The sequence below is a fragment of the Bufo bufo genome, chromosome 10, assembly GCF_905171765.1.
Source record: "Bufo bufo chromosome 10, aBufBuf1.1, whole genome shotgun sequence".
NCBI lineage: Eukaryota > Metazoa > Chordata > Amphibia > Anura > Bufonidae > Bufo > Bufo bufo.
In genome coordinates this window covers 110,434,858-110,457,419 of record NC_053398.1, presented here as the reverse complement: position 1 = coordinate 110,457,419, position 22,562 = coordinate 110,434,858, and the positions used below count along the sequence as shown (strand labels likewise).

Sequence of the window (22,562 nt, the reverse complement as noted above, 5' to 3'; positions counted from 1 at the left end):
ACAAAGTGTCGCGTGACAAATGTCGTCGTGTAGACCTAGCTTTATGCAGATTTTTTGTGTGGTTTTCACTGCGTTTCTGCACCAAAATCTTAATGCGCTGCTTGCACCAAAAATCTACATAAACAATGGACATGCTGCAGGTTTTAAAATCACCGCACTTCTGCGGGTCAATTTCCGCACCGTGTAAATGTGGTTTTGAAAATCTCATCTACTTAGCTGGTACTTTATTACCATACCTGCACACGTTGCGGAAACGCATGGTTTTTCTGCATGGAGTCCGTGCGGGGAAAATGCAGCGCAGTACAGTACCAGCAAAGTGTATCAGATTGCTGGTGCTGTATTACACTGTGCTTTTTGTGCATGAGAATCCCCGTAGAAAAAACGCATGTCACTCGCACCGTGTGCAAATACCCTCGGGGTGCGGTCAAGCTGCATCTGTCGCGCCCAAGTATCGCAGTGTAGCAGTCCTTCCATAGAAATGAATGGGGTCACAGCAGGACTTGCACGTGCGTTGTGACCCCAGAGTTACAGAAAATCTGACCGGTTTGGATTTTTTTTTTTGCAATTCTGTGGTTGTGGCAAACGTGTGAGTCCCGTTGCGACCCCATTTGTTTCTATGGGAGCACTGCTACGCTGCGATACGCGGGCACGACAGATGTTGCGCGATCAAGATCGCCGTGTAGCTCCAATCCTGCGCAACGTTCCCTTTATTGGTCTGCGCCTCGTGCAAGACATGGATGGTGCCTAAAGACCACCACCGCGTCATTTGGGGTACCCCGTTACTGAATTGGCAGCGGATTCCAGGAGCTTCAAGCTTGTGACGCAGAAGTCTTCACTCATTTTGGCCCATGACGGGTAGAATTTTCTAAAGATCGCACTTTTTTTTTTTTGCACATGTCAGTCCTCAGACTGTGAGAATGAAGCTAGGGTCGCCTGCCTGACTGATGGGGTTAATATCGGCGGTAATAACCATGTGCAGCACTGAGGGATTCTAGTATTCCCCATGATAACCCCCCCATCCCCCTCTCTCACCCCTTCTGATCAGCTAGACGTCTTAGCAGCCAGCGAGTCTCCTTCAGATTCCTTCACTAAAGCCCTTGGCACACACGCCAGCGTAGCCACAGCTGCTCCCACATCCCGGGCAGCTCAGCCCCTGTACACAGATCCAAGCGGCCATGTCTGACTAAAGTATAGATGCCCGTTTAATGGCGACATCTGTCTTATGGATGCTATCTGCCTCTTTTTTTTTTTTTTTTAATGCCTTAAGCCATCTCTTTTATCACCTTCCCCTCGTCTCCACTTTTTTTGCGTTTTCTCCGCCGCCAGCGCCGTCATCCTCTGTTTAATCTGTCTGCTTTCCCCTCCCCACTCCAGTGACACTCTCCTTCCTCTGTCACCGGCTCATACCTGCACCTCCAGCGCAACGTCTTTCATTGTCCTCTCTCCTGCAATCCCTCTCTCGCCCTCCTTCCTCCATACCTCTCCATCACTCCCCCCCCCTCCCCTCCCCATTGTGAAATATGGATGGTACCAGTCCCTGTGTTTCGGAGACAGGCTGGCAGAGAGCAGAGCGTCTCTATAGGCCCTGCCTTGTGCATGCACCTAAACACTTCACTGAGCAATCTGTCAACATGTCAGCAACACATGTTTTGTAAAAAGCTTCCAGTGGGAGTAATGACTCCCACCAGGACTCCGAAAATGCTTTGAATTCAGCAGATTTCTATTGCAGGGATCCCCTGGGGTCCCTTTTACAATGCCTACATTTCAGAAATTTGAGCCACAGACTCCTGGGGCTTTCCTTTCATAATGCCTGAAAATGTAGGGTTATATTGTTGGATGTCCCCATGGGTTCTTTATTAATACCTGAATTCTGAGGAACTGGAAATTACCCAGAGCACGGCAGGGTCCCAGATACACACCAGGAAGAGGAGGAAAACTCTGCGGGGAGATTTCTCTCTTTCTCTCTTTCCTTCATGCAAGACTGAAAGAGAAGAATTTGCCAAAGGACAAAATCGAGAGTATATTTCGAGCCGCCTACTAAAAAGCATATTGTAAAAGGCGACGAAGGCTGACAAATCTATATGTTTACGTGCAGCCTGTGATTTGTCTATTTATACCTGTGCGTCTGAGCCGCCGAGATGGCGCGGTTAAATCAGGAGATCAAAAAAACACGCAAAAAAAACGTTATTTGGAGGCCACGTTTACCCTGAATTTATTATAGGGTGAGGTGATTAACTCCGTCGGCTCCTGTTAGCTTTAAAAAAAAAAAATGGCGGGAACCCGGTGTCTAGGAATGAAGACTGCTTGGACTGAAAGGTAATATTCCAGTTCAATGTTCCATTATTAGATTGCTGTGCTGCTTGCGAATCAATGCACCATCCTGTCTCCATTCCACGGGAGGTCTCGGAGACCGCAGTATAGATTGAGTTTATGCCCCCGGAGACTGCCATTGTTCTGTTTTGGAAGATTCCAGCAAAAGAAGGAAAGGCTCCTTTTTTTTTTGCCCCCAGAGAGAAGCCAAGCTGGACGACGCGTTTCATGTCGTTTGGATCCAAATAACGCCAGTCGTAGACCCCCAGTGGAAATTTTAGGCTGGAAAACTTCCACTGTCGTTTCTAAGGTCGGTGTGCGCATCAACCCCTTCAAACAGCTGCCCGTCGGGAAGGCTGAGAGTCGGATCCCCACCAGTCTGATATTGCCAGAAAACCCCTTTAAAAAAATTGTATGTTTTACTTTGCCATATTAAGAGAGGTATTGTAGAAAAAAAAAAATCACATATGGCGCTGTCAGCTTTAGAGAGAGACAGAGAAACATTCGTTCATATGTAGCATATTTTAGTGGAATCGCCTGAGAACGACAACGCGTTTCGGGGTATGCCCTCTCTTTTTCAGATAAATAAGACAGTAGCAAACATATGGACCAGTGTAGGATTACATAGAGAAGGTGCCTTTTCTCTGTATTTATACGCCAGTCCATATGTTGTGCGATACGGTCTCATCGATCTTAAGAAGGGGGCACAGCCCGAAACACGTTGTTGTTGTGAGACGATCCAGTCAAAGGTTTTATGATATACAGTTGACAGCGCCGTATGTGATGTTCTTTTACAACAGCACTCTGGATTTCTGGCAACAAAAGTCTTCTTCTGTGGAGAACTATAGCTGGAACATTGGGCATAGCAGTCGCGTCGCTATTTATCGATTTTGTATGCATTTTTGGGTGGCCAGAAAAAAACATAGCATGGCAGCTCTCTAATACAGCATGCGATGGAGCCATGACAGTTTTTTCTCATGTTTTCCATCTGTCCATATTCTTAATTACAACGTAAATTGCTCAAAATTTATTCGGGGTCTGATTGGGATAAATTGCTTTTGTGATTCAATTCTGGTCTATATAAATTTTACCCAAATCGAAAGTGCTCTAATCACCAAAAAAGTCTCTCCTCGTTTCCCCCAAATTGAAGCGCACAAAACTCTAATTCAACCTGAATTCCCAAATTTTAAATTTGATTGGTTCATCTCTACATAGAACTCATATAGTAATCATATTTCGGTCGTCTTACGGGATTGTGAAATAGGCCTAATGGGCTGTTTAAAAAAAAAAAAGCTTTCGGACCTCCACCGGTAAGATACTTAATGACCTTTAGGTCATCAGTACTAAAATCTCGGAAAACCCCTTTAAACCCTTCTAGACATGTGAAGATGTTACATATAAAGCCCTGACTACAGTAGGTCGTGTCATGTTCAGACAGAGTATTTTAAGCACAGGTTTCAAAGCGGATTTAGTGCCGAAAACCGGGCCGAATCTGTGCTGCAGCCGCCTCCCATTGTTTCCAATGGGAAACCAAGAATTTTTGCCTCATGGTCTCCAAGACCGAGCATAGAATTTACAAGTCCATTTTTGGCGCGGTTAACGATCGGACAACCCCCAAAGTCGCAGCAGGAGCCTGCTCGCCGTTTAGCTCCATTCAGCGCAGTGGTTTCTGCTGTGGGACATGCAGGGGATTTTGATGTGGATTTCGATCCTGTAAGCAGGAAAACAGGCTTAGTTGCCCATAGCAACCAATCAGATTCCACCTTTCATTTTCCAATGGAGCTCTGAAAAATGAAAAGAGGAATCTGATTGGTTGCTAGGGAAACTAAGCCAGTCTTCCTTGATAAATCTCCCCCACTGACTTCTTCCATCATTCATGGAAGGCGCCATTGATTTTGTGTACTTTGTATGCCTGCTACCATCTTTCAAGATGTTATTCGTTTACATGTAGTATGTGTAAGGGTACATGCACACGGCAATGTAGTTTATGCAGATTTTCTGCACTGATTTTTGTGCAGTTTTCACTGCGTTTCCTTACCAAATCTACCCCAAAATCCACGTTTTACTTTTAGATTTTGACGCTGACTAGCCGCAGGTCTAACCCTGGAAAAATATGACTGACTTGCTGCAGATTTGAAAATCCGCACCGTGTACCGGAGATTTTATCTGCTTAACTGGTACCGTATTACGCTGCAGATTTTTCACATGAAAATTCTTGCAGAAAATCTGTGGAAATACGCACTGTATGCGTTGACCCTAACCGTGCAGATTTTCTGCATGAAAATCCGAGGGTTAAATCAGTGCATGATATGCACAGTGTGCAGGTACCCTAAAGCCTTGTTCACACTTCAGTTATTTCCATCAGTAAGGGCTCATTCAGACGACTATATGCTGTCCGCAAAAATGGGGATCCGTTTTTTGGTGGACAGTTCAGCATGTCCGCCCGAAAAAAAAAGATTGTATTCAGCATTTTTACGGAGCCATAGGCCGTGAGTGGTCCGTGGTATCCCGGCCTGGCATCCTGCTGAGAGCTGGAGCGCACAGCGTCATTGGTTGCTATGACGCCGTGAGCTTCATGCCGCCGCTGCACTACAGTAATACTCTTGTATGATCTATGGCCGTGTGCTCCTGCTCTCAGCAGGTATCCAGGCCGGAATACCACGGACCGCTCAGGGCCATGGAACACGACTGTGTGCACTCAGCCATAGACTTCCATGGGGCCACGTAGTGACAAGTATAGGACGTGTTTTATTTGTTTTGCGGAGCCGTAGAATGGAAAAAAAGGGCCCATTGAATTGAATAGGTCTGCATAGGATCCGCATTTTTGCAGAAAGCATACTGCTGTCGGAATGAGCCCTTATTGTGAGCCAAAGCCGGTACAGAAGCCTAATCAGAGATAAGACTCATGCACACGGCTGTTAGTGTTTTGCGGTCCGCAAATCGCACATCCGCAAAACATGGATACTGGCCAAGTGCACGCCGCTGTTTTTTTCTTTTTTACTCTTGCAGAAATGTCCTATCCTTTTCCGCCACGGAACAGATTTACGGATGTGAATGGCACATGAGTGTGCTGTTCTCATACTTTGCTGCCCCATTAAGATGAATGTGTCCGCATCCAATCCACAAAAAAACGCGGTCCGAAACTACGGCCATGTGCATGAACCCATAAGATGGAATGAAAGATTTCTTCCTGTTCTGTATTTTGGCTGACAATCACTGATGGAAATAACTGACCAAATAACTGATGTGTGAACTAGGCCTAAGGCCTAGTTCACACGAACGTGTTTGATCCGTGGCCGTATTGCGGCCCGCAATACACGGCCACAGTTCCGTGTGCATTCCGCATCACGGATGCGGACCCATTCACTTCAATGGGTCTGCAAATCCGGAATTGCGGAATGGCCGCACGGAATGGGACCCCTCGGAAGCACTACGGAGTGCTTCCGTGGGGTTGCGTCCCGTACTTCCGTTCCGCAAAAAGATAGAACATGTCCTATCTTTTTGCGGAACAGGCGGATCGCGGACCCATTAAAGTGAATGGGTCCGCGATCCGATGCGGCTGACCTACGGCCGGCGATCGTGCATTGCGGCCCGCAATTTGCGGGCCGCAGCATGGGCACGGGTCACACACGTTCGTGTGTCAGGACCCTTTCAGGTAAAAAAACTGATGGTTTTGCACACAAGTTCAATCACTTTTTTCTTGGATCAGTATTTCCGGTTTTCTGTCCGGATTGTATGTGTTTTTCACGCTCGTGAATCAAAACTGAAGAATAACAATCTACATCTCCTAGCAACGCATTGCATACGGATTCCGTCCGCTTTTCGCACAAGCCCCATTCACTTCTATGGAGCCAGAGCGGCGTGAAAAACGCACAATATAGGACATGCGATTTTTCCTGAACATAAAGATGATGCGGGAAAAATGAAAGGGGTGAGGATTCAGTGCGTTCTCCGCACATATCGCATCCGGACGGAAAGCCCACTCGTGTTGAAAGAGGCCTTAGGCAGAGTTCAGTTATTTGGTCAGTTATTTCCATCAGTTAGGCCTCATGCACACGACCGTTGTTTGGGTCCGCATCCGAGCCGCCGTTTTTGCGGCTCGGATGTGGACCCATTCACTTCAATGGGGCCACAAAAGATGCGGACAGCACTCCGTGTGCTGTCCGCATCCGTGGCTCTGCTAAAAAAATATAACATGTCCTATTCTTGTCCGCGCTTTGCAGACAAGAATAGGCATTTATATTGCGTTTATATTCCGTTTTTTGCGGATCCGCGGTTTGCAGACCGCAAAAAACGGCACGGTCGTGTGCGTGAGGCCTTATTGTGCCCAAAACCAGGTTTGGGTCAAAAACGCAGAACAAGAAGAAATCTTTCCATTATACCTGATCTCTGTGGAGGCTTCGCCACTGGTTTTGTCTCACAATAAGGCTCCATTCACACGTCCGTAACGTGTTTTACGGATCCACAAAACACGGACAGCGGCAATGTGCGTTCTGCATTTTGCGGACCGCCCATTGCCGTCGCTAATAGAATATGCCTATTGCGGACAAGAATAGGACATGTTCTATTTTTTTCGGGAAAGGAAATGCGGACCCGGAAGTGCGGGTCCGCATTTCCGGAGCCAGGCCGCACGTCGTGTGCAGCCCCATAGAAATGAATGGGTCTGCAATTCCGGAACGAAATTGCGGACGTGTGAATGGGGCCTAACTGATCAAATAACTGAAGTGTGAACTGGGCCTAAGGGTCCAAATGTCCTGATCCTTCTCAATACCACATGGGAGTCATGTCACTGCAGGGGTGTAATGCTTTTTTTCTTTTTCTTTTTTCTTCTTCTTTTAAATGAAGTCCCCCCCCTATCTCTTTAACCCTTTCTCTGCTTTTGAAATGTTTAGTAGACTACACCTCCCAAATATACAAATCCTGGTCCCCTCCCCTCAATACCAAATCCCCTCCCCCTCCCCTAACCATGTTTATTGGCGGAGGGTGTGCGGCAGGAGACAGGAGTGCTCAGTTTAATAACCCACTTGGAAGAACCCACCCAAGGTTGTAAGTAAAAACAGATGTGAGCACTAGGTTCATATGGTGTTTTGTGTCTATGCAAGTTTTTTTTATTTTATATCTTTTACATCTATGTGTATGTGCACATTTATATACTTCTACCGCTGATCTATTTAGTCTTGCCGAAGCCTGTGTGCAGCATAATGCCCTTTCTAGAATGTGCTTTCCTTTATTAGAGTTGCAGCCTGGCTCAGTGAGCATTCCCTGGGGGTCCAGGCCAGCCGCTGGCAGTCTCTCTCAGACACCCAATTACCCCTGACGTCACCGCCGTCTCTCCTGCCTCCCTTGGGTGCTTGCATTTTTTCCTTTGTAACTCTAATAGTAGACCAGCTAAGTGCCTGTTATTTGCTTGGCAGAAGATTTGATTGCGTTTCGGGGGCTGGCTACTAAATCCAAAAACTATGTAAAAATGTCAATAGGTGAGTGCACATTGATTTCCGTCTGTCACTGTGATAGCCGGAGCCTTTTGGGAGGCGAGCCCGGGGAAGGGTTTTACAAGAAAGATAATATAACAGAAAATTACTGGAGCCGCGCGCCGTCTCCCGTGGAATTCTTGAGGGCTTGCGAAGTTCCCGTCGAATCAACAAAGCTTTATTAATCTAAATTTGTGGTTTTGTTCTATCTGCTCTTGTCACAAGTTTTTTTTTTTTTTTTTTTCCTCCAGTACGGGAGGGGTGGAAATGGGGTAGGTTGTTGGTGGGATTTAGTAGATAGTTGGGAGAGCCATCTCCGAGTAATGAACTCCCAGCGGATTGTGGGAGTAACGCGGCATCCTTTCCAGGGATTGCTCAGCAGACGCTTGGCTGGTAGCTCTGCCAGGCCGAGGTCTGCGCGAACAGATAAAATGGAAGGGCTGAAAGGCTGTGTCGGGCCAGCACCGACTGGGAGCAAGTGATAACGGCCGCGGCAAGAGGGGAGCGGTGGCCGCTCGTCCCAGCCAGATCGCTGACTGCGGAGGAAAAGTTTAAAACAACCGATTCGGGGGAGCGACGCGAAAGCTGGAGCAGAAGATAATAGTAATTGATTGAATCAAAGTAGAAGAGCAGGATTGTTCTCCCGAGCAATTATTTTTCCCTTCTAATTTTCAGCCCAAATGTCCTAGGAGTTCAGGTTTGCTCAGCGCACATCCTGCAGTAGGAGATAAAACGGCGAGTGCCCTGCTTTTGGGCGAAGGATTTCATGTCGGGGGACAAATAGATAATAAAAAAAAATCAAGAATGTAAAAGCAGCAAGGTTGGGGGGAGGGGGGTGAATCTGATGCTACTTATCACCGTGCACTGCTACGCATGATACTGCATCATGCCGCCTGCGGTCTCATCCAGATCACGCACTCAGTTCTCCATACTTCCTTGCTTTGTTAGGGTCCATTCACACGTCCGTTGTTTCTTTCCTGATCTATTCCGTTTTTTTGCGGAACAGATCTGGACGCATTCATTTTCAATGGGTCCTGAAAAAAAATCAGACATTGAGCTGTCCGATTTTTTTCAGGACCCATTGAAAATGAATGGGTCCAGATCTGTTCCGCAAAAAACGGAACAGATCAGGAAAGAAACAACGGACGTGTGAATGAACCCTTATGCACACCTCTTTTTTTGGGGGGGGGGGGGGCGTGCTTTATGATCATGTTCCAGATTGTTGTTCTTGAGTCAGTGTATTTTTATTTGTGGACAGGACCTGGCGAATGGAGGATGCCCAACCACCACCCCCCTACCTAATTGGCCTGAGGTGTGCCTTGGCCTCACTAGGTCGGTATGCCTGAAAAAGGGGGCATACCCTGGATGTGATAGTTAAATGACTGAATGAAGAATGGGAATGGGTGGGCAGGGGACGTCCGAATGCCGACGTGCTGCCTGGGAGAAGTGGACCGCTTAAACAGGTACTGGTCCCTCCCACAAATCCAGGCTAGCCTGCGGCCAGCCTTATCACTTGTGGACAGGACCTTGCGAATGGAGGATGCCCAACCACCACCCCCCTACCTAATTGGCCTGAGGTGTGCCTTGGCCTCACTAGGTCGGTATGCCTGAAAAAGGGGGCAAAACCCACCAGTGAGGGAAGGATGGCCTGCCGTGCTATTCTGCCAATGTACTGAATGCTTGGACCAATTCTGCCAGAGGCTCCGGGATATACCGAACAAAGCACCCCGAGCGCCAGCGCCCCAAGTGCTTGATGATATGCGCAGGAACTCCATGTTTGGACGCTGCGGATGCCGCACCGATGCGGAAAGAATGCCTCGAGAATTGAGCCGGATTCAATCCTACACTGGACAACAGGGTACGGATATGTTTGGTGAACTGGCTGGCCGTCAGTGGATCAACAGGGAATGGAAGTAACGGGTCGGGGGGGCCGTGGAGACTAAGGGCCAGCAAGAGGTTGTCCAAGACTGTCACTGGACACCATGCGTTTGTGGTCTGGAAGAATTTGACTACATGGCCGAGACCTACCTGCCTAGTTTTATTGTGAGGCAACTGCAGATGAAAGACACTGCCCATCCTAACTAAGTCTCCCTTGCGGAGAGCCACCGCCCCTCGTCTGGCCTGAGTCACTTCACCTGGTCTTAAAAACCCATAAAACGCCAAGTACATCGCTGCCTTGATCACCAGGCTGGGAAGGACCCCGAATGGTGACAACGAGAGGACTTCCGACAGGCTACGAAACGTGTCCCCCGTAATTGGTTGACGGACCGACTTGACCGTGACCTGGCTCTTCTGGATGCCTCTGAGGATGGCCTTAATCGGGTGAGCTGCAAATACAGAGGGTCTGTCTGGCTCTTGAAGTGCCAAAAAATGCTGCACCCCTGCCAAATATAGCCTAATGGTGTTGTAGGATAACGCCAATACCGAGTGACAATAAGACACGAAAGCCACCATATACTTAACCTGACCAGCGTCACCCCTAGGATATACCAACTGGAAGTCTAAGAAAACTACCCACGCTCGGCGGTATGACTTCAATGTACTGGTCGACAAAGACTTCGTATTGAGTGAACTGGCGACCACCATCAGAGAGTCTAGTCCAAGACCAGCAGCCGCCAGTCCGGTACCGGGGTGCCCACCGAGTCTGCTTCTGGGTTCTGTAAGAAAAAGCGTGAAAAATCAAAACGAGATAAAGCATCAGCTGCCACATTGCTGACTCCGTCCAAAAACTGGGCATGGAAATGAAACCCCTGTTCCAGGGCTACCCAGGTCAACCTACTCATGAAAGACATGATGAGTAACGATTTGGACCTACCCTTGTTAATGATCTCTGCAGTCGCCATGTTGTCAGTGTGGAAAACCACCGTGTGACCCGACCACCTATGCCCCCAAACTATAGCAGCTGCTACAATAGGATAGATCTCAAACAATGCCGACGTCTGAGAAAACCCCGGCATCTGTAGTACGTGCGTGGGCCATGAGCCGGCGAACCAATGAGAGCCAAATATGGCCGCGACACCTACCGAGGCAGCCGCGTCTGAAAATACGTGTGGAGAATCAGAAGTGGCCCTTGGAATAAACATGGAAATGCCATTCCACCCGCTGAGAAATCTGTCCCACATGAACAGATCTGCCCGGGCGTTGGCATTAAGATGCACTGATGCGTCCAAATCACTGGTCTGTTGCAGTAAGACTAACAATCTTGAAATAAATGATCTACCCTGAGGAATGATCCTCATGGCAAAGTTTAACATGCCCAACAGAGACTGCAATTCTCTCTTGGTGCAAACCTGAGACATGAGCAAAGAACGGACACCTGACTTGATCCTGTCGAGTTTGTCTTGTGGTAGACTGGCCGACATGGCGCGTGAATCCAGGGAGATCCCCAAGAACGTGACAACCTGCGCAGGCCCTTCTGTTTTGTGGGCAGCCACCGGAATGTTTAAGTCCTTGAAAACTTGCAAGAGAACCTGCAAGTCAGCAGGCGCCCGTGAGGGTTCTTCTATCAACAGAAAATCATCCAGGTAGTGAATGACATTCTGGCAACCCTGGAAAATCCATTCCAGGGGCTGCTCTAATTTGTCAAACAGACTGGGGCTGCTCTTGGAACCAAACGTCAACTTGGTGGCGAAATAGTATGCCTCTCTCCATTTGATGCCATGCCACTGCCAGAGAGATGGGCTAATAGGCAGCAGTTTGAACGCATCAGAGACATCTGCCTTGGACAGCCAAGCGCCCCTGCCTGTCTGTAGAATGACCTGGATAGCCTGGTCCACGGAAGTATACTTCAATGAAAACTCTTCAGACGGAATCAGTGAGTTGAGACTTGGAACGTGGGAAGAATGCGGAGCAGACAAGTCATAAATCAAACGGAATTTATTTGAGTATTTTCCCTGAACCACCCCCACCGGGCTCACCCTCCACGTGCAAAAAGGAGAGGACTAGAAAGGACCAATGATAAAGCCCTTCTCCAGCTCACTTGCCAGCAGCAGATCCACCAAATCAGCATGATTAGAAGCCGACTGCAGGTTGGGGCATTCATGCGTCTGCTGAGGCAAGGCGATGAGCCCAGTGTGGAACCCCCGTGAAAAACCTTCCACCAGAAAAGCGCGGAACGGCTGAACGGGATGAAGCCTCACCAGCTGGTCTAGGACCTCGACATTTACCCGGCTCAGTCATGCCGGCTTCACGGTGCAGACCGTGACCGGATGTGCCCTGAAACATGTGGCACAGATATGTAGGAGCCTGCACTGGCTGAAGTTGCAGACAGCATAGTTAAAGTTGTTGCAGAGCTGGGCTTTTCCCAAGTAATGAATGGGTCTCCCCAGCTTGTCAAACTGGGTTGACTGCTGGCTAGGACCCGGGTTGATCCCACCTCTGGAGGTACTGGGGGCAGCTGTGAGGTCAGCCAAAGGGCACCAGGCGGTAGTATGAGCAGGAGACTGACATGTGGCGCACATCGGGGACTTCAGACTGGCGAAGTGCCTACAAAATAGCTCCATGTCAATATCGCTCCAGTCCGTGACTACCTGGAACTGGGCCCAAATGGCTGCCGCTTTGGCCGAGAAGGACCTGTGGTAGTCATAGAATGCTGTGCCCCCGTACTTATGCGCCTCCAACTCGTGCGGACGCTTGGTGATGACGTCACACCCGGAAGTAGCGACGTCCGAATGCCGACGTGCTGCCTGGGAGAAGTGGACCGCTTAAACAGGTACTGGTCCCTCCCACAAATCCAGGCTAGCCTGCGGCCAGCCTTATCACTTATTTTTTTTCCCCACTGCTTTCCATTGATTTTGATGAAATGCTGCTGTCCATCACGTGATGCCCTCGTTGGTCTGGCCAGTGTAGGCCTACAGGATGCAGAAGGTCTTGCCAAGCAACGGGCAAACATGGAAGGTGTATTCCATAGCAGCCAGTCAGGTCACTGATTTAATTTCCAAACCTGACATGGACGTGTGCCATTTGGTTGCTAGGGACAACAGCGGTACTTTTCGTCTTCCCTCACTTGTATACGTGACACCATTTGTGCATGCCAGAAGCCCGGGCCTTCCAGGAAGTGAGACCAGGACTGGTCGCCGCCACTTGAAGAGCTGCCTAGGGAGGTGAGGGGGCAGGGCTTCACTTCTCTATAATAGCTTGTAATGATGCAATCCTGTCTATGATATGCCATCATGGCTGAGCAGCCTGACAGGAGCGCCCACCAATATGTAATTCATGCAAGTTCCAGAGAGTAGTGTCCCTCACCCCCCTACCGGCAATCAGTCCTGCTCACGTTCTAGGACAGGTTACTGGCGGCCATTTTAAATAATTCCCAGAAAACCCCATTAAAAACTAATCCGAACATGGTGTGTTGTGGTTTGCAGAGAGTGAGCAGATTTGCAAAATGATTTATCAGCTCGGACCATATTATACGGCCCTGTTCAGTGGCTGAGAACCGTTTCATTTAGTGCCACCATTATACGTGCTGCCTTCTTTACTGCGTGTACGCTGTACGAGCCTGGTTAGTCAAGATATCCGATGGCGTTCTCTCGGTGGTGGTATTCTTACCAGCAGCTACACAGCAGTGCCCATATTCCTATTGACGGCTCTGTTTGCTTCCTAACCTAATGCAGGTTATACACACAAGCCCAGATTCACTAAGGCTAAAGATGGCGTAAGCTTAGACTGGCCGTCTGGACCTGCACCAGATTTATAAGGGGGGCTCGGGGTGGATGATACCAGCCTGATACCAATTATCGGTTGGCTTACTTTGAGACATATTTTTACACCAGAATTGCATGAAAATATTGATGCAAAATTGCGCATTTTAGTCCTAACCCTTTCCATAAAGCCCTGCCTACTTTTTGGTAAGCTCCACTTTTTTTTTTTTTAAATGATGGAAAAAAGTGTAGAAACCCTAGATGCGCCAATTTGCTCTTCCCTTTTTTTTTTTTTTTTTGTGCCAATATGTTAGTTAATCTGGGCCACTGTATTATATACAGTGGGAAAAGCTATGGGAGGATATCTCCGTAATATAATGGTGTGTGTGTGTGTATAGGCACAATGGGGCGGCACTTGACGTGCCTACATCTCGTCATGTGCTGTGTGTGCATGAGGCCTTAGCCACATGTGAACTATGCAATATTTAATGAAATGGTTTCTCCTCTAAGGGCATGTTCACATGGCAGAAATACACGTTGGAAAAATCTGATGTGTATTTTTCCAGTGGAACCCACAGCAGATTTCTGCCAGGCTTTGCACGACCATGGAATCTGCCCCGGATATGGCCACAAGGATAGAGATTTTTTAAGGCTACATGCACACAACCGTATTGCGGATCCGCAAAAAAAAAGGATGACATCCGTATGCCTTTTTTTTTTTTTTTTTTGCGGATCCATTGTAACAATGCCTAAAACAGACAAGAATAGGACATTTTTTTTGCGGGGCTACGGAACGGACATACTGATGCGGACAGCACACGGTGAAATGAATGGGCCCGCAACCTATCCGCAAAAAAACCCGGAACGGACACGGAAACAAACAATGTTTGAGTGCATGTAGCCTAATTCTGATGGCGTGCCCTCTGGACCTGCACCAGATTTATCACGCGGCTGGATGATAAATCTGGTGCAGGGATGGACACTTCTCTTTATCTTTATACCAACTATTGGTTGGCTTAGGGCTTGTTCACACGACCGTGCTGTTTTTTTGCGGTCCACAAATTGCGGATGCAAAAAAAAACAAACAACGGATGCTGCCCGTGTGCCCTCCACAATTTACGGAATGGAACAGGAGGCCCATTAGAGAAATGCCTATTCTTGTCCGCAAAACGGACAAGAATAGGACAGGACTCATAATTTTTGCGGGGTCACGGAACGGAGCAACGGATGTGGACAGCACACAGAGTGCTGTCTGCATCTTTTGCGGACCCATTGAAATTAATGGTTCCGTATACGGAACGCAAAATATGTTTGTGTGAACGAGCCCTTACTTTGAGACAGATTTTCTACATTGGAATTGGGACAGAATTATGGAGCAAAATGGCACCTCTTTAGGCCCGCCCTGTCACTTGAAGCTCCTCGCTTTTTCATGAAGCCCCACCCTCTTGTCAAGCATGTTGGATGTGACAATTTGCACCACTCTTTTTTTGGCGCAGACACATTAGTAAATCTGGGCCGCTGTGTGCGAAAAATGCCTGAAAAAACCTCCATTAAAAAATACAGATGACTTTTAAAAACACATGCGGTTATTCTGCTTCGTTTTTTCCCCCCACTGGTTAAAATAATTTTGGTGCAAAATTCATGTAAGAACCCGTAAAGAATTTTTTATTTTTTTAAATGTGCCAAAAATCTTCATCAAATACCCACTGTGTGAACCCGTCCATAAGGTGCATGTGGCCGGTGTGAATCTAATATGAGACGTGTACACTGCGTGCAGAATTATTAGGCAAATGAGTATTTTGACCACATCATCCTCTTTATGCATGTTGTCTTACTCCAAGCTGTATAGGCTCGAAAGCCTACTACCAATTAAGCATATTAGGTGATGTGCATCTCTGTAATGAGAAGGGGTGTGGTCTAATGACATCAACACCCTATATTAGGTGTGCATAATTATTAGGCAACTTCCTTTCCTTTGGCAAAATGGGTCAAAAGAAGGACTTGACAGGCTCAGAAAAGTCTAAAATAGTGAGATATCTTGCAGAGGGATGCAGCACTCTTAAAATTGCAAAGCTTCTGAAGCGTGATCATCGAACAATCAAGCGTTTCATTCAAAATAGTCAACAGGGTCGCAAGAAGCCTGTGGAGAAACCAAGGCGCAAAATAACTGCCCATGAACTGAGAAAAGTCAAGCGTGCAGCTGCCAAGATGCCACTTGCCACCAGTTTGGCCATATTTCAGAGCTGCAACATCACTGGAGTGCCCAAAAGCACAAGGTGTGCAATACTCAGAGACATGGCCAAGGTAAGAAAGGCTGAAAGACGACCACCACTGAACAAGACACACAAGCTGAAACGTCAAGACTGGGCCAAGAAATATCTCAAGACTGATTTTTCTAAGGTTTTATGGACTGATGAAATGAGAGTGAGTCTTGATGGGCCAGATGGATGGGCCCGTGGCTGGATTGGTAAAGGGCAGAGAGCTCCAGTCCGACTCAGACGCCAGCAAGGTGGAGGTGGAGTACTGGTTTGGGCTGGTATCATCAAAGATGAGCTTGTGGGGCCTTTTCGGGTTGAGGATGGAGTCAAGCTCAACTCCCAGTCCTACTGCCAGTTTCTGGAAGACACCTTTTTCAAGCAGTGGTACAGGAAGAAGTCTGCATCCTTCAAGAAAAACATGATTTTCATGCAGGACAATGCTCCATCACACGCGTCCAAGTACTCCACAGCGTGGCTGGCAAGAAAGGGTATAAAAGAAGAAAATCTAATGACATGGCCTCCTTGTTCACCTGATCTGAACCCCATTGAGAACCTGTGGTCCATCATCAAATGTGAGATTTACAAGGAGGGAAAACAGTACACCTCTCTGAACAGTGTCTGGGAGGCTGTGGTTGCTGCTGCACGCAATGTTGATGGTGAACAGATCAAAACACTGACAGAATCCATGGATGGCAGGCTTTTGAGTGTCCTTGCAAAGAAAGGTGGCTATATTGGTCACTGATTTGTTTTTGTTTTGTTTTTGAATGTCAGAAATGTATATTTGTGAATGTTGAGATGTTATATTGGTTTCACTGGTAAAAATAAATAATTGAAATGGGTATATATTTGTTTTTTGTTAAGTTGCCTAATAATTATGCACAGTAATAGTCACCTGCACACACAGATATCCCCCTAAAATAGCTAAAACTAAAAACAAACTAAAAACTACTTCCAAAAATATTCAGCTTTGATATTAATGAGTTTTTTGGGTTCATTGAGAACATGGTTGTTGTTCAATAATAAAATTAATCCTCAAAAATACAACTTGCCTAATAATTCTGCACTCCCTGTATAACAAGGTGATCATTCTTGCCAGATTTCACTGCACATTTTGGCTTCCATCTTTGCCATGTGCGCAGCGGGTAGCACAGAGACCCAAAGTAGTAAGTGGCATGTAACACAGACCTGGCGACCATTGGAAACAATGGGCTCCAGTAGTCACCAGATCTATACTCTACTGGGACATTCAGACCTCACTGTACTAGGTCATCCGATGCAACACAGGCGTTTTTTTTTTTTTAATACAGGAGTTTTTAATGCGCGGAGTCAACCCCCCCCCCCCCCTCCTCTTCCTCCAGTTCAAGCTGGGAACATCCAGTTATCCATTTATTCATACATTTCCTGGAGGAATAACAGAGGATGTGCACGATGTACAGATCTAAGATACTCGATGATTTCACAGGGGGGATACAGTTATTTACTAAAATGGACATGGGAGGAGAGCTGATGGCTCATCTTTAAATCGGGTGTCTGTAGCTTCATGGAAACCGCTCAAATGCGTCTTGGTGAGTCTTGCAAAATGTGTTGAAGATGTTGCTGGACTGTGGGTTTACGCTGGTACAAAATCTTTAGCCCTTCTGTAATATGGATGCTGTATAACGTTTAGCTATTTGATAAAAACGATAGATGGGAAGGTGACACAAGCGCCGGATTTCTGATTGATCCCTGCTATAAATCAATAGCTTAGCGGGGGGCGCAATTTCACTGCACAAAATATCAATCCCGCGGCAATGAAGACGCTGACCCTAGTGCCGCCCACCCTCCAGTGTGATAGAGATATATATATATATATATATAATATATATTTTTTTTTTACATGTTTCTTCTCTAAATCTGGAAATGGAAATAACCAAGGCCTTGAATGTACTCGTTCTCATCGTGTTCCTGTCCTCCCGATGTTGGCGATTCCTGTGTTGAATGTTATTCAGTCACGTTTGTCGCTGTATGTCAGAAGAAATGGGGGGGATTTATCAAAATTGTTGTAAAGGAAAACTGGCTTCGTTGCCCGTAGCAACCAGTTAAATTCCACCTTTCATTTTTCACGGCTCCTTTGGCAAATAAGGTGGAATCTGATTGGTTGCTATGGGCAACGAAGCCAGATTTAAATGGCGATTTATCTAAACTGGTGTAAAGGAAAACTGGCATAGTAACCAATCAGATTCCTCCTTTCATTTGCTAAAGAAGCTGTGGAAAATAAAAAGTGGAATTTGATTGGTGGCCAGGGGCAACTAAGCCAGTTCTCCTTTTGATAAATGTCCCACTCTTTGTACAGTACTTAACTTTCCACCTTCTGGTTTTGTGACTTTTTCAGTTTAGTTTTTTTCCCTGTAGAGAAGTCTATGGACCACACCCAGCAAATGCTGTGATTGAAAGAAAAAGTCCAGAGAGCCAAAAGAAAAATGTAAGGGTACTTTCACACTAGCGGTTTTCTTTTCCGGCATAGAGTTCCGTCCTAGGGGCTCAATACCGGAAAAGAACTGATCGGTTTTATCCTAATGCATTCTGAATGGAGAGCAATCCGTTCAGTATGCATCAGTTCAGTCCCTCTTACGTTTTTTGGCCGGAGAAAGTACCGCAGCATGCTACGGTTTTATCTCTGGCCCAAAAAAAATGAACACTTGCCTGAATGCTGGATCTGGCATTTTTTTCCATAGGAATGTATTAGTGTCGGATCCGGCATTCAAAATACCGCATGCCGGATCCGTCATGCGCAGACCAGTAAAAAATGTGAAAAAAAAATCCGGACCCATTCATTTCTATGGTGCTGTGCACATGAGCGGTGATTTTCACGCATCACTTTTGCATTACGTGAAAATCGCAGCATGTTCTATATTGTGCGTTTTTCACGCAACGCAGGCCCCATAGAAGTGAATGGGGCTGCATGAAAATCGCAAGCATCCGCAAGCAAGTGTGGATGTGTGTGATTTTTCACGCATGGTTGCTAGGAGACGATCGGGATGGGGACCCAATCATTATTATTTTCCCTTATAAGGGAAAATAATAGCATTCTGAATACAGAATGCATAGTACAATAGGGCTGGAGGGGTTAAAAAAAAAAAAAAAAAAATTTAATTCGCCTTAATCCACTTGTTCGCGCAGCCGGCATCTCTTCTGTCTTCATCTGTGAGGAATAGTACCTTTGATGACGTCACTGCGCTCATCACATGGTCCGTCACACGATCCATCACCATGGTAAAAGATCATGTGATGGACCATGTGATGAGCGCAGTGACGTCATCAAAGGTCCTATTCCTCAAAGATGAAGACAGAAGAGATGCCGGCTGCGCAAACAAGTGGATTAAGGGGAGTTAAATTATTTTTTAACCCCTCCAGCCCTATTGTACTATGCATTCTCTATTTAGAATGCTATTATTTTCCCTTATAACCATGTTATAAGGGGAAATAATACAATCTACACAACCTTGAACCCAAACCTGAACTTCTGTGAAGAAGTTCGGGTCTGGGTACCACAGTCAGTTTTTTATCACCCGCCCGATAAAAACTGAACAACGGAACGCAATCGCAGTCAAAACTGACTGCAATTAGGTACCTACTCGCGCGGGTTTGCCGCAATGCACCCGCAACGCATCCGGACCTTATCTGGACACGCTCGTCTGCAAGGGGCCTAAATATGCCAGGAGCGAAACCCAGCATGTGAACGCACACAAAGTTTCCCAGCGTGTAGTACGTTCTCGAAGGTGGCCCAGAATGCTGTTTCCACAATGGCGCTGCCAATATGTTGGCGTACATGATACGGATTTTTTAAAATTTTTATTTTTTTTACAGATGTCAAGAATTATTTCCTCACTCCAGAGATAAGTAGGCTTGCATTGTAATATCTCCCTATAGCGAAGTCTGCCTATAGACGGGGTAAGGGGCGTTTGATGTTTCTTCATCCTCCTGTTTAAGTCCCCTCTCTGGGGAAAAAAGCTTTATTCTGTTGCTGCTGTGCACAAACAGGCTGGCACAGGTTTGATCTGCTGCTTCATGGATCCAGGCCCCTGCGTGTATTTGAAGGTTTTTTTTTTTAATGTATATTTTTTTTTCCCCCCTCCTTCCTTCAACCAGGGAATCTTGCAAACAAAGAGCAGCCGCAGGTAGCCAGATTTCTCCATCCCAAAGCAGCTCCTGGGGCACTGCCTGCAGCAGTCCTGCTAGGCTCGTCTAAGCCGCTGCCAGCGCTGGTCGTTCTGTAGGCTTCTGCAAGCTTTCCGAATGCTCAGAGAGGCTGCACAGACTAGGACCCCAGGAACCAATATTTGTTTTTCGGTTTTGAAAAACATAGAAAATGGGATTGTTAACCTCTTCCAAGCCACTAGCTTGAAATCTCGCACGGTTATTAGCGTCATTTATATTTGCAGGTAAGGCACAAAAGGAACAAAGCCTCTGCAGTGGCCTCATGTAAAGCTTCAATTGGAGTTTGATGAACGGTTGGCATGAAAAATTAATTAAAAAAATAGATTTATTATTATTATTATTTTTTTTGCGCATGACGTTTATTTGGTGTAGTCAAAAGCCATATCAAGAGCATGCAGCATTTTGGGGGGGGGAAATAATTCTACAGACCCCGAGAAGATGCAAAACATCTTTGTATTTCACTATAAACTTAGTAGATCTGGCCTCAAAGTTTTTGGCCAAGAAAAACGCTGTGTGTGAAAGCAATTTTAGGCCTCATGCACACGACCGTATTTTTTATCCGTGTGCTATCTGTATTTTTAGCAGGTAGCACTGACCGTTCATTTCTTTGAGGCCATGCACACATCCCTGTTGTGTTTTTTTTTTTTTGTGGATCCGTGTGGCCCCTACCAAATTATAGTGCGTGTTCTATAGAAAGGTAAGAATAGCCGATGGGAGTGAGAAAAATGCAGAATGCACATGGTTATGTATTTTGCAGGTCCATCGTTTGCAGGCATGGCTGTGCGCAGGAAGCCTAAAACGGGTTGTCCAGGATTTTGAGATTGATGGCCATCCTTATCCGATCAGCAGGGGTTCGACACCTATTACCCCTGTCAATCGGCTGTTTTGGGGTGGCACCCGAAGTACACAACTCCATTCATGGTATAGTTGACGGAGCTGGTGTAGTGCTGCTCCTATTCGCTTAAATGGTTACCAGCTCCGTCTGCTACACAGTGGATGGAGCTTTGTCGTTCCGGCGCCGGAGCTACTCGGAAACAGCTGATTGTTGGGGATGTCTGAACTCTGCCGATCTGATATTGATGGCCTATCCTGATAATGGTCGATCAATATCGAAATCCAGGAATACTCCCCATGCGCATGACCATTTCAGTTTTGCAATCCTCAAATCGCTGCTCCGCTAAATACGGATGCGTGTTGCGTCCATTGACTTCAGTGGGTTTGCGGCCAAGTATAGGACATGTTCTATCTTTTTGAGGAACGGACATAGGGATGCGGAAAGCACACAGATCATCCGTGTGCTTTTTGCATCTGTATGTCCATTCCGCAAAGAGATAGAACATGGACCCACTGAAAATAATGGGTCTGCAAATAGAATGCGGAAGGCGCGGTATTTTGCAGGCAATTTGCAGACAGTTTTGTGTATGGGGCCTTGGATAAATAGAACCAATTGAAGCCCCTACTCTGCCTTGCCCGTATCCATGACTTGTATAGCAGTGGTGCGCTCGTCAGGTTCTCTGAGCCTTGTGTTCTGCTTACTCCATGATGATCACAAAGTACATAATATATATTGGGAATTGCAGTAATTGCCGTTCCCTAATGTTACTGTTAAAGCCAATATTTTTGTGAGCGCATTCTCGTAATACTATATAGGTCTGCATGGAATGTCGATTTCCTGTCGGATGTCCCGCAGAGCAGTCAGTAGACTATAGCTTGGGTACCAACTCATACGCTCTCAAATACCCTGGGTTAGTCATGATGTTCTAGACCTGCTAAAGATCCAAGGTTGTGTTGTTTGCCAAGGTCTTAAATCCCGAAGGTTTCCGAGCCCTTATCGAGGCATGATCTAGTATGATGTTTTATACTTTTATGTCTACAGGTTACATTGGCAACCTCTACCTTCATTGCTGTACATTTTAAGTGTCTACAACCTAGTATTCTGCGAGGAAAAGGTTAATTTTACACATCAAGGATGAAATCAGGCCAGGCATGAGTATGTGGCACAGAATGAGGCCTGCGCGAGAATCCTCTGGCCTTGAAAACTCCTTTTCTCTATTTATTTTTATTACATCTCCCTTCTCTTTCTCGGCACGACGCGGTGGTTGTGGATGGTAATTAAAGGACCCCCCAGATTCTAGTTTTCAGCGCTGGGTCTTTTGATGTGCATCTTGTCGGGCAGATTCAGTTATTGTTCCAGAATCTCTTTCTCTCCCCCTCCCCATCAAGTCTTTGAAGTGAGCACACTGGCCTTTAGTACCCAAATACAATATGGGCAGGATAATGGGATGCTCCATGCTCTACACATCTCCAGTATAAATGGCTGAGGGGGGAAGGCGCATGGACGGTCTGCTGAGCATCCGTCATCTCGCTATGGTCAGTTGTTTTAACTTCTGATATCATGTAAAATGAGGCTGGCTACAATCATGGACGCATGTATGAAATGCTTGTCCAGAGAAGAAAGTATGGCCCTAGCATCCAATAATAAAGCAGCTTTGCAAGCGTCCAAGCTTCCCAAGGGCCAGCGAGACTACAACGCTGTGAATTATGTTTGATCTGCAAGACTTTCTACTATGAAAAGGTCCTACATCTCACGGTTCTTTCTGCTAGAAGAATTTTGGAGAGGGAAGGGTCTAGTTAAAAGACCATGGCTTAGCATGTCTGTTCTACTTTGCAGATAGGGGGAAGGCTTC

At 46.6% G+C, this 22,562-nt stretch overlaps 1 protein-coding gene across 3 annotated transcripts in view; it reads left to right on the top strand.

The window, feature by feature from the left end:
- ZNF423 (zinc finger protein 423) overlaps positions 1 to 22,562 on the top strand; it is a 251,791-nt gene that overhangs the window by 83,903 nt on the left and 145,326 nt on the right. The window contains exon 1 of one of the 3 annotated variants that reach the window (XM_040409705.1): positions 7,315 to 7,356. The exons of the other annotated variants lie outside the window; for them this stretch is intronic. The gene's annotated coding sequence lies outside the window, so the exon portion shown is untranslated. Of the gene's footprint in view, positions 1 to 7,314; positions 7,357 to 22,562 lie in introns of those variants that run through there. 3 annotated transcript variants of the gene reach the window in all.